Source organism: Bubalus bubalis, chromosome 8, assembly GCF_019923935.1.
Source record: "Bubalus bubalis isolate 160015118507 breed Murrah chromosome 8, NDDB_SH_1, whole genome shotgun sequence".
Classification (NCBI taxonomy): Eukaryota; Metazoa; Chordata; class Mammalia; order Artiodactyla; family Bovidae; genus Bubalus; species Bubalus bubalis.
In genome coordinates, this window is record NC_059164.1 from 78,654,660 (window position 1) to 78,665,131 (window position 10,472).

Here is a 10,472-nt window from a genome sequence, read left to right on the forward strand (position 1 = left end):
GTAGGGTGTAGAATTTTATGTAAATGTGTTACCATTTGGGTAAGAAAAGGAAAAACGTATATGTAAGCATTTTTCTTTGGCCTTGCATCTATTTTTTTCAGGGAAGAAAATACCTGATAAGAAGGAGAGAAACTTTGGGAGAGAGGATTATTTGTTGTTTCCAGAAAATAGTACCATGGGTTTTCCCAGCATTTGTTGTTTAATCACTCAGTTGTGTCCGACTCTTTGTGACTCCATGGACTGCAGCATGCCAGGCTTCCCTGTCCTTCACTATCTCCCGGAGTTTGCTTAGACTCATGTCCTATGAGTCGATGTTGCTATCCAACCATCTCATCCTGTTTCCAGCTTCTCCTCCTGTCTTCAGTCTTTCCCAGCTTAGCTACTTATAGCAACAGGTGACCCTTGACACTTTGTGTATTAATTCCAGATTCAGTGACAATAATCTCAAGTTCAGGAAAGTTCACAGGAGAAACTTTTTCTTGACTCTTCCAGACTCCCAGTCCTCCCATCAATGCTCAGAAGAGGTGCATTATCCACCAGAAGCCCTAGTGTAAGAAATGGAGATAACTAGAAGCTTGGTAACATTTATTCTATTCTGAGTGTGAAATATGTGTGACGATGCTGTGTCATGGGGAAGATAATAAATCATGTGATCTTTACCCCCTCCCCCCAAATTCAGAATATTGTTGGAGAGACAAGACATGCATTCCTTGAGTGCATTAAAAAGAGGCAGAATCCATTGTGAGGTATTTGACTAACGTGAGTTGTCTTAATCTGCCCATCTACCTGGATCATTTGGGAAGAACTAGTAAAGATCCCAAGAGATTGTGTATAGAAAGTACTTTGTAAACTATAAAGTCCTAGGAAAATGTGGCCTTCCATCTCAGTAAACAAAAGATACTGCAGGCATTGAACCACTCAGGAGGGCGTGCCCTGAGGGGACTCGGGATGGAGAGAAAGGGCTGACTGATGCCAAGCCCTGAGCTACCGCGGTCACTCCCAGCTGAGCACCTGGAGGTGATTCAGAATGGAAAAAAGCTGGATCCTGGTCCTAGATAGTTGAAGTCAAAGTGTGAAAGTGAAGTCGCTCAGTCGGTCCGACTCTTTGCGACCCCGTTGACTGTAGCCCACTAGGCTCCTCCGTCCATGGGATTCTCTAGGCAAGAATACTGGAGTGGGTTGCCATTAAGGTGCGTATCAAAGGAATGATTTTAGTGAGCCCATAGAAAAGTGCTAAAATTTTTAACTTGAGATATCTGGTTTTCTTTAACTGTAATCTTTTGAAGCTTCAGTTACCAGATCTTTGTTGCACAAACCCCTAGCCTGGCTCCTCCCTTTAACCTCTTGGCAGCAGCCTCTCAGAGGCTGTGTCCTGGGCTTAAGTCCTCAGTTCTGTCCACCAAAGAAAAGATAACGCTCAGCATCGTGCACTTTTCTTTCAGTGGATAGTAGATATTGTCATTTATCTTTGGTTAGAGAAGGCTTCAGGGCCTCTCAGATGGCGCTAGTAGTAAAGAACCTGGCCTGCCAATGCAGGAGACTGTAAGAGATAAGGGTTCAATCCCTGGGTCAGGAAGATCCCCTGCAGGAGGGTATGGCAACCCACTCCAGTATTCTTGCCTGGAGAATCCCATGGATAGAGGAGCCTGGTGGGCTATAGTCCATAGCATTGCAAAGAGTCAGACACAACTGAAACAATTTAGCATGCATGCAGAGAATGCTTCACAAAGGAGGTAGGTGTATAAACCTGAGCTGGAAACACCGGTGGCAGGTGGCACAGTGGTGGGAAGGGTTAGCAGATGGGGAGGTACAGGTGTTACTGGAAGGCAGGAGTGGGCGTGGTCAGGAGAGATGGGTGAGCCAACATGAGAGGTTGCTGATTTAAATCTAAGGATATCAGGGAGCCAAGGTTGGCGACATGGTTTCTACTTAGCCTGTAAGAACCTAATCTGAGGTTTCAAGTTCCAAGTTGAAGCTCAAGGTCAACCAGATCCAGGCATAAAATCTGTCTTCTGAAACTCAACCTGCTATCTTCAGCTTGGCATCAGCAGGGGCAGGGTGGGGGGAGGTCGGGGATGGGCATGGAGAAGCGAGGTTGCAGGAACCCAATCTTGTAGTGCTTTACAGAAGGTTCTGGATGTTTAGGAAGCATGGCGGTCCACAGACCAGACTGCCTGACCACCTGGACAGCTAATTTCTGCCCTTGTTGCTCAAGAGAATTTAGGGAAACCCAAAAGACACAAAGCTGCAAGATAAATTAAATCAAAGCAAGAGAAGAAATAAGGCAAAGGGAAGATAAGGCAAGAAAGATGCATCTGAAGTATGGTTATTCCACACCACATGTGCCATGCTTTCCCCACATTAGCTAGAATTGACCTTGCATTTGGCTGTACATAATGAGAACAAGGAAATAAAACCAGTCAGGTGATCTGCAGCTTCCCTGGGCACAGGAAGGCAGATAAAGACCTTGCTTTGTCACATCTCACTTGGCCTGATGCAGGAAAAGGCAGAGGAAGTGAGGGAGCCTGGCCTTCTGCCTGACAGACATCTGCTGACTGCTTAGGCTCACAGAAGGGTGGGGCGGGGACTATGGCAGATGCTGGCCTACGGTGACAGTAAACCAGTGACACAGAGGAGCCATCAGAAGAGGAACAGCCCTGCCCCCTACCCCCACCCCCACCCCGGTCCTTCTGATACGGAGACAGCTGGTCAGGCTGCCGGGGAATCATGCAGTGCCTCTGGGGAGCCCATTCCTGGCAGGGTTCGGCCTGGGCTGGCCCTCTTGCAGGCTTGTGGGTGAATCTTCCGGGCTCTGCTCTGGGAACTCGCCCCAGCCATCCGGCTCTGCAATCCCCATTCCTGGGTGCTGAGCTGTTCAGGCGGCAGTCAGAGGAGGCTGAGTCCAGGACAGGGAGCCAGGGAAAGTGAGGGCCTCACCCAGAAGCTAAGGCAAACAAATCAGGAGCGATTTTGGGCTCTGCACCTGCAAAATGGATGAACTGGTTTGGGGGTTTTTCGATTAGAAAAACGGGACTTTGTTGCCTGCCTTAATTCCTTCTTGGCAGCTCTCTGAAGGTGATGCTGAGATTCGAGATGGAGGGGAAGGAGGAAGAAATGATTCTTTTCCTCTCTTTACTTTTTTCTTATTTATACCTTCTACCCTCCTCCCCTCACAGTGGCTCAGCCGGTAAAGAATCTGCCTGCAATGCAGGAGACCAGGGTTTGATCCCTGGGTCAGGAAGCAGGGAATGGCAACCCACTCCAGTATTCTTGCCTGGAGAATTCCATGGACAGAGGAGCCTGCAACAATTGTGGGCTGCAACAATCCACAGGTCACAAAGAGCTGGACATAAATGAGCAACGAACATTTTCACTTTCACACACATACCGCACTCCCCTCTCCACACCACCCCCAACCAGACACAGTATCCTTAATGGGTTAAGTGAAAATCATGCCCCCAAGAAGTTTCCAGTGCTGTGTTTCTGGGGTCCCTTGGAAGCCAATGCTCTTTTCCTAAGGAGTTGTAGTTTCTTACTCTTACCTGCAGCCTCTGCTTCCCCTTCTTGTCGTCAAAAGCACATGATAGAACCCAGTCAAGCTTCCCCTGCCCCTCCACCCCCGCACCCCTCACAGCCCCTCCCCCTAGCCACTTCGCAAAGGAGCTGAGTCCTTCTTTATGGCCACAGTCACCTTGAGGTGCCCTAAATTGATCTCAGGAGTTCAGGAGGGATTCTGGGGTTTCTGGGAGCACAGTGCAGATTCCAGGGCTGAAGCTCCCTGCTCCTTGACCATCCAAGGTTCACAGGGAGGCTGAGAGCCAGAAGCAGCTGGGTCAGGGGCGTTCTCTGCTCTCAGCTCTCTGGGCCTTACTGAGTGCATGTACTTATCTGTGCTGCAGGTGGTGGCTTTCTTACTCCTGATCTTCAGCTGCACCCAGGAAGGGCTTGAGTGTGTGCTTAGGGCCAGTTTGGGCCCTTTCTTGGTCACACTAAGGTAGGGAGATCCAGTTTGTTTATTTCTATGCAATATGTGTGTCCCTGGCTGAATAAGTCTTCAGCAGAAGCAAAGCCTGATAATTTGGGAGAAGAGTTTGTTTCCATTTAGCAGTTGGTGAATTAGGATGTGGTAGACACTTATTCTGCTTATTCTCTGGCCCAAGGGAGTTCCATCCTTAGCCAGTACCCCACAGGTGTGTTGGGCGTTCTTCATCCAGCAGGTAGGTGGTTCTTGGAGCAGGAGGTAGGATTGAGAAGTCAAGGAGAGAGAAGTGAGGCCCAAGGGAGAGCTGGAAGGAGGGGGTGAAAGCTAGATTGAAATTGGGATTCTGCTCGTAGTAGATTTTGTTCCCTACCCTGCATCCAGTCTCTGGCTCCATGAATCTGAAGACACTGCTAATATATGTGCAGACATCTCTCCTGATGTCACATGGAAATCTCTCACTCAACAAACCCAAATTTCACTTGCATCTTTATTCTCCAAGCTACTCTCCCTTCTCTATGAGTCCTCCACTAGGTCCCCAAGCCCAAAATCTAGTCACTGAGTCTGGGCGAGTCTGAGGCTGCTGCTTGGTCTCATCTACTGTGCCCACCTTCACCTCCAGTCCCCACCACCTGCTTGGTGTTCCAAGTGCTGCCATGTTTCCCCTCACCTCCAGGTGAGTTATTTAATATCTCCCAGCCTCTATTTCGGAGAAGGCAAAGGCACCCCACTCAAGTACTTTTGCCTGGAAAATCCCATGGATGGAGGAGCCTGGTAGGCTGCAATCCATGGGGTGGCTAAGAGTCGGACACGACTGAGCAACTTCGCTTTCACTTTTCACTTTCATACATTGGAGAAGGAAATGGCAACCCACTCCAGTGTTCTTGCCTGGAGAATCCCAGGGATGGGGGAGCCTGGTGGCTGCCGTCTATGGGGTCACACAGAGTTGGACACAACTGAAGTGACTTAGCATAGCATAGCCTCTGTTTGCTTCCCATTGATGAGGATAATGGAGAACCCACCTTGCAGGATGTGGATAGAAATAAAGGAGACTGTATCTGATGAACAGCCTTGATATTGTCCCACTCACGGAAGATGATAGTCTTGCCTTCAAGCCTCTCCCTTATTCCAGCCATGTTTTTCCCCAAATGGACATCTGTGTGACAATAGAAATTCCAAGCGCTGGGCATTTCCTACCCTTTTCACACCCATCTCAATGGAGAGGAGGCTTCCGAGGAGGAAGACACTCCATGTTCCTAGACACTCCATGTTTTCCGTGTTCCTAGAGGCTGGCTGAGTGTGATCCCTTCACTCCACTTCCATACCCTCTGGAAAAAGGGGTTGAAAGGATAGAAACTGCTGAAGTCAAAGTCATGTGTAGACTCCTTAGTGGAAAAGAAATCAAAGTGAATGTCACTGGGTCGTGTCAGACTCAATGAGACCCCATGGACTGCCAGGCTCCTCTGGCCATGGAATTCTCCAGGCCAGAATACTGGCGTGGGTTGCCGTTCCCTTCTCCAGGGGTTCTTCCCAACCCAGGGATAGAACCCAGGTCTCCCGTATTGCAGGCAGATTTTTTACTGTCAGAGCCACCAGGGAAGCCTTGGTGGAAGGAGGGAGTGAAACCTAGATTGGAATTGGGATTCAGCTCCTGGTAGATTTTGTCCCCCTCCCTCGAATCTAGTCTCTGGCTCCATGAGTCTGAAGACATGCTAGTGTATGTGCACATATGTTGTTGTGACTTTGTTCTCAGTTACTTGAAATAGAGATAATTTTGTCTGATAAAAAAAAAAGCTTAAATGTAAGACCCATAGACCTCCTTCTATTTTAAGCAAAATTGGCTTTCTTTCTTTTTTTTGGTAAAAAAAGGAAGAAAAAATATTGCCCATCATGTGTGTGGCCTGAACACAACCCTCAAAACATCTTAAAGGTTATCCATCAAGGTTTTTAAAAGGAAATATATCATTCTTAATTGTTCTTATCTTAATATTATATAATACTTTGTGGATTTATTTTTTAACCTATCATCTTATGCCAGAAAGGGCCGTTTAGGCTTATTTTTATTTGTAGACTGAAACAAAAATAAAATATATGGGATTATGTTTACTATTTTAGACTTAATTCTCTATTACTTTGCCTTTCAACATGAAAAGGAATTTTGTGCTGCAGATCAACATTTGGCCTCGGTCAACGGTGCTCCCTTCAGGCCAGGAGAGAATGTCTAAGGGAACTCTGGGCCAGCAGGCAGCCATATATTTCTTGCTTAATCCCGTGTGTGTGGGTGAAGTATCAGGCAAAGGTATAAATAAAATGTTCTGACTCCACATATGGTATCTGGGGTTGAAAAATCCTTCATAAACTTTTCCATTCCTATCAGCAGTTTTACTCATTAGGGGACGTCCAGAAACTCTTCTTTTGGGATTATCTGAGAAGCAGCAACAGCTTCTTAGAAAAGAGCATACTTGCTGTAAGATTCAGCATAAAGATTGAGTGCCTGTGGGCAAGGAATACTTAAATAGCCATCTAAATATTCAGTGGGGCTTCCCCTCTTGTTGGCTTTTCTGTCCTCAGTGCCTGGATTTTTCAGTAGCATAGCCATAGCGATGGAAATATGCTTGGCCCTTTCCCTCCCGTGGACCAGGATCATGTTCACGGGCCAGCAGATGGCTTTTCTCCCTTCTGTCTGCACCTAGTTAGTGCTAACGTGGGGATCCAGAGTGGGAAATCAGGCCCAGAAGATATCATTTCAAAATCCTAACAACTGCAAAATTTTAATAGTGTATTTGCATCTTGCCCCTGACTCATTGGAAAAGACCCTGATGCTGGGAAAGATTGAGGGAAAGAGGAGAAGGGGACGACAGAGGATGAGATAGTTGGATGGCATCACTGACTCAATGGACATGAGTTTGAGCAAACTCTGGGAGATAGTGAAGGACAACGAAGCCTGGTGTGCTGCAGTTCATGGAGTTGCAAAGGGTCAGACACAACTTAGCGAATGAACAACAACAGCAGCAAATCAAAGTTATGATGCTCTTTCTGCCTCCTTGTGAGACTGAACTTGAGCCAGGTGCTGGAAAAAGCATACCTTGCATTAAAAAGAGCCAATAGATGGGTGTGTCCTGAGAGACAAAATACCTAGACTCAACCTGCATGTGGTCTCACTCATAGGAGAAAGATCCCATCCTTGCTAAGCAACCCCAGAAACAGACACTGTGGCTGAGGGTGGCAGAGGCTGACAGAGGCTGGTGAATGTAACTTTGGAGCTAAGGTCACACGACACACACTCCCCTCTGTTTGTTGCTAAGTGCCCTACCTAGCACCTCACAACTGAGTGTTGGATGTTTGGACAAATTGAGAGGGCCAAGCACCAGACCGGACGGTGTCACACTCTTTTTCTCTGTCATCTGCCATTTCTAAACATTACCAGATCACCTGTTCTTTCACTACAAGGACATTGCTTCTGCTTCGATTTCTTTTATTACTCCAGATGATTGTGCTCAGTTGCAGTCGGACAACATTCAACATCTTTAGTGAAGGATCTTGTAATAAGCTAGTAAGATTCAGCCTCAGGGCCTCTCGCATACACAGGCTGCCTTCCAAGAGTCAGAGGAGCCCTAGCAATGTGTTCACAGGAGGGACACATGTATGTTTTAGGTGTATAAACAGTAAGAAAGATTCACTCACGCTTGGTTAAGATTGTTTTTTGTTTCCATTCCAACTTCCCCAACCTCTACTGCTGTGGTGTTAGTGTGTGTGCTTAGTCACTCAGTCGTGTCCAGCTCTTTGCAACCCCATGGACTGTAGCCCACCAGGCTCCTATAGAGGAGCCTGACTACTGGAGTGTAGTCATAGGCATTTTGGGGCTCCAGCTAAAAAGAAGTGGAGTTGGGAGTACATTTGGTTTGGGTTTAGTTGGGGGTGCTTTTGTGGTTGGGCTTCCCAGGTGGTTCAGTGGTGAAGAATCTGCCTGCCAATGCAGGAGACACGGGTTCAATCCTCGGTTCGGGAAGATTCCCGGCCCCAGAGAAGGAAATGGCCACCCACCCCAGTATTCTTGCCTGGGAAATCCCATGGACAGAGGAGCCTGTCGGGTTACAGTCCAAAGGGTTACAGAGTCAGACAAAACCCAGCAACTAAACAACAACTTTTGTGACTGGCAAAGTTTCCAATTGCAGCAAAGTTATTGCTAACTGTCTGTAGAAATGACTTCTGAGAATATCCCATTGGCTCCCTGTGCTGAGGCAGCCAGCTCTGGGACACAGAACTGAGTGTGTTCTATAGCATCGGACCCAGAAGTTTGTGCACTGTTAAGGAAAAGCAGAGTTTAAGATGTACAAAGCAGGTGGCTAATCTGTAAAGATTCCTACAAATGTCAGATACACAAAATTGTAGGCAGAGGACTTCGTTTTCAGTAACAATGAGTCAAAACAGAAGTTCTCTGATTTCTGAAATAAAATGTATGTAGTTATAAAGACTATGCCATGTTTACCCACTCCAGTGTTCTTGCCCGGAGAATCCCAGGGACGGGGGAGCCTGTTGGGCTGCTGTCTATGGGGTCGCACAGAGTTGGACACGACTGAAGCGACTTAGCAGCAGCAGCAGCAGCATGCCATGTTTTCTCTTTTAACGGGAGTTCTGCAAAAGAGATTTCTTAGAAATGCTGTGTTTTAACCTGCCTTTGTGGTTTTTTTTTTTTTTAACAATCTCTAATTTGTATTTTGTTGTGGTTTATTTTCATTCTAAGTAGGTATTTGCTTTTATACCCAATTATTTATTCTCAATTTTGAATTCTTTGGCTTTATGAGGATTAGAATTATACCTTCTTCAGACACCAGAACATCTTCATAAGTCATTGACTGTCTTCTATACTGTGGTCAGGTTGGTTGGTCCTCTTAAAGTAGAAGTATGCCCAGGTGAAGCCTGCATAATTTGAAGTCTTGGGTGACTTTCATCTTTTCATAAACAGCACAAGCTGCCCTCCTCTCCCCGTCCTACCCTCCCATGCTGGGCACCAGAGATTCCGCACGCCCACGGCTCCTGGAACATGCTGCCTCTTTTGGTCCTCACCTCCTTTGACCATGTGGACTCCTCTAATGACAATAACTCCTTTAGCATTGGTTTATTCAATACGCTTCTATTCATCCTTCACCAAGTAGCCAGGCAGATCAGGCAGGTGAGTCAAAAATCTGCCAGCACTCAAGTTGGGAGGGGTGACCGGAAGGGCTTTCACAATTGGCTTTTTCACGGAAGCTGGGCATGGGCAGTTTGAACGGCAAGAGCATGGTGGCCAGTAGGAGGCCTGCCTCTCATCCCTGGAGGCTGGCTTCTTGCTTGGCCTTGAGCAGTCACTGAACCCATGGTGCTGATGGAGCCTATGATTTGAAAATTTGGGTCATTATTGTATGTTGCTAATCACTGACTGTAGTCCCTAAAAAAGCCTTGTGAAAATGTTAAGGCTTTGTAATGATTGCATACTCATATTTTAAGGGAAAGATGAATTTACTACTTTCTGAAGCTTATTGACCCTTCCTTTGACCCTTCGACCTTATGTAAAATGGAGTAATGATATCCATTTTTCTGCATCACCATACACTTGTCTAGGGATGCCGGGACGTGTATAAACTTGCACTGTGTTTCTTGGGAGTTAGTGTTTTACCCTAGATCAGCTTTGTGGACCTGCTTTTCCTTAGATGTAAATGATGTTAGTTAACTGTTTTTTTTTTTTTTTTTTTTTTTTAATTTTTTAAATTTTATTTTATTTTTAAACTTTACATCATTGTATTAGTTTTGCCAAATATCAAAACTAGGGCTATCAGAAGGTGGCCCACCACTGGGCTGCATCTGCTTCCCTTTATGACCTTCCAGTCCCCGCTTAGGTTATATCCCAGGTGCAGTGGCTGTCTGGTCTGGATACTGGCATGTTCAGATCCCCCCTGCCCCTCTCATTCTCTCCTCCACACTTCCTGACACTTTTCTTTTTGCTCCTTCTTTCAAGGCCAGAGCTGGGGAGACACACCAGAGAGACAGAGAGAGTCATTTATTTCTCCTTTTTTCTTCCTTTATCAAGGTTATCTCACTATTTCCGCCCCCGTCTTGATTAGTCTTCCAAGAAAATGGTCTCTATAAATAGACTTCAGTTGACATTTGTGACTCAAGGGTCCACATCACACGTGACGAAACAGAGCAGGAAGTACGGTTGTAGACACTCTTTGATTTCCGGTGGTAGGATTATTAGTAGCAACACTGATGACGATAAAGCAGAGACCGATTATTGTTTACCACTGTAGCTGAAGCCTTTTCAGGCAAGCACTTCCTTATTTAGTGGGTGCTTTAATTAGTCATAGAACTGTTATACTAAATTAAGCCAGCGTTTTATTAACATTCACAGGTTATTTTCTTCTCTTTCTCTCCTTTCCTGTCTCCTGTCTGTGTGAGTGTATCATCCAATCTCCCCTTTAGTTTAGGGATTTACATGTAAGGAAAGCTGGACCAA